Genomic DNA, 2766 nt, shown 5'->3' on the forward strand with positions numbered 1-2766 from the left:
ACATTTCTCTTAAAAAAAAAAAAATCAGGACCTGCTTTTTTTCTTTTTAATGTAACAAGGATTAAATGTCACCATTTTGATCCAATTTTGTTCCTGAAGTGAAATAATCACGAAATAACTACTTGGGCGGAATACATTAATTTTTAAATCTATTTTTTATTTTCTAATTATACTTTTTAAACACAGATTTGAGGAAATTAACATTTATGTGGACATTTGGTTTCTAGCCTAATGTGGCATAAAAATAAGTAACATAATGAGTGTTAAAAAAAATCAGGTTCATGATGCTTCTCACATCATCATCATTGTACTTAGATGTCACAACAGTATTATGTGCGATTGTGTCAGATCCAGCCTTCTCCATCTCAGAGTGTTGGCAGGTAGGAGGGTTGTTGGCAAGAGGAGGGGTGTTAACCTCAGGATCCTGGATCCTTTCCAAGGCTGGTAATTACATTCTGCCAGCCAAAATTCATCCCATAATTTTAATTGGATAAATCCTTTCTGGCCTAAGCTACTGCTATGCCTGTCAAACTGTTGCCACATTTCACCCCAGAGGTGTCTGTGTTTTAGTTGCAAGAATCAGTCCCTTTGAGGTTGGTTTATCAGTTTAAATCCTCAAAGCGCCTTGGGACCCTAAGGAATTAAATATATATTTGAGGGTTTTTTTCCTATTGAATCTGCATAGAAAATGTATAAAATAGATTTATATGCATGTTAATGTCTGTTATCTAATGTCAGCAGATAATTTTGAGAGCTCTTTAACCAGATCAACATCCCTACCTTTCTCTTCTTTTCAGAAATTCTTATTGCCCATAGCTTTAACTTCCAGTTTCCAAAAAGCACCTAAGTATCCAGTTTCTTTCCATGGAGGACAATAGAAGTGAAGCCCTTATTTTTCACCTTTCCAACAATCCCATGAGATAATTTGCTGAAACAAAAGACAGAGTAGTAACATTACATCTAGTCTTCTAGTCTTCTAGTAACATTACATCTAGTCTTCTAGTCTTCTAGTAACATTACATCTAGTCTTCTGGAGGGATCTCCAGAGAAGACAGGGGCTTCATGTGTTACAGCTGTAGCATCTGCCAGGACTAAATCTTCCTCGCCATATCTCCTAATCCTCTTTGTGAGAATCACTCTTGCTTCCAGAACTGCTGGGGCATCAAGTAAGATAAGGCCTCTCTAAGCATCAACACAGAGGAGTTACTCAGTAAACCTTGTTCTTTTCTCCACTCTATTCATGTCAAACACAATGGAGAGAAAGCAGGGCCCAGGGTTCTTTTAGAAGGGGGGCAGCCTCTGCCCCTGCCTGAGGACTGTAAACATACCTTTTTGAAAAAGACAAGGAGACAGCAGCAAGGCTGATGAGAAGTTTAGCATTGAGATTGAAAGTCTTTTGCTGTCTTCAGGAATGGAAAAGTACCCTCGGTGTTAGTTTATCACATATAATTCTGCCCTGTTTTAAAAGAGTGTACGTCACATTTACAATTACATATTATTAAACACCTCATTTTTGTTTAACTTAGCATGCTTCGGAGGGACATTTTCATACTTTTTGGGTGAATGTGTTACTTTGATTCCTCATTTCTCCTGCTGTAAATCCACATTCTGGGCATTAGTTGTTTTGCTCATCGTGGATTCTGTCCAGAAACAAGTAAGTACTGGAAAGAGAGAACAGCTCAAAGTCCCAGTGTCACTTCCATCAATGACAACTGCTTCCGAACCCTCCCATAGCTTCCCTGTGAGACAAAAGGACACTTTTCTCATTTTCATTTTTGCAAGCAGAGAGAAAACAGTTCTTTTTCTTGGCCCATCAGAGTTGCGGTGGGTCAAAGCGGGAGGCTGTGTTCAGGCAGGGCTCCGCAGATCCACTTGAATCCAGAGCCCAGTGCTGCTTGAGTGGGGCTGGGACTAGGGTGAGTGAGGGAGCCATTCAGCTCAGGTGCAAAATACAAGTGGTACCAAAAACTTCAGTAATGCAATACTTTAAGAAGTCAATACAAAACAATAAATCGGTGCTGAACAAAATATCAAAATTTTAAGTAACATCAGGAGCCTGTTTTGCACTTGTCGGCTCACTCACACTCACCTCACCCTGTGGTTGTATTCCCCTTCTTGCCAGCCCATTTCTGATTGTAGGGTTGAAAAGAAACTATGCCACTCTGCCTTGCCTACATCCTTTCTTCTGCCCCTGAAATGGGCAACAAAACCAGAAATATCAAGGGTAGAAATTTCCAGGCGAGCAGATACATATAATTTATAGTTTGTTCAAGAGTTTCATTATTCTTGCCTGGAGAATTCCATGGACAGAGGACCCTGACGGGCTATAGTCCAAGGGGTCGCAGGGGGTCAGACACGACTGAGCAACTCACATAACACACACACAAGAGTTTCATGTATAGGAGACTTGGCCAATTTGAAGACAAATCCTTATTAGGACAAGCAAAAGAATCAACTCTACTAACAATCCATTTCACTACCTACTTACCTGGTACATTTCAGAATATGATAATCAGAAAGCTTCCTATTGTGCTGTGGAATTTTGAAATAATGTTTTAAAGAACATTTTAATTAATACAGTGAATAATTTTCTCTTTTCATATTCTAGCATTCATCTGTGTTCAGGGAAATGTGAGTAGAAAATTTCTCTTGGAAAGACAGACAGTCCAGCGGTTACAACTCTGAGCTTCCACAGCAGGGAGCACAGTTCGATTCTTGGGGTGGGTACTAAGATCCCAAGCAGCACAGAAAAAAAAGAGGAAAAAA

Source organism: Bison bison, unplaced genomic scaffold, assembly GCF_000754665.1.
Source record: "Bison bison bison isolate TAMUID 2011002044 unplaced genomic scaffold, Bison_UMD1.0 scf7180017864471, whole genome shotgun sequence".
Taxonomy (NCBI): domain Eukaryota; kingdom Metazoa; phylum Chordata; class Mammalia; order Artiodactyla; family Bovidae; genus Bison; species Bison bison.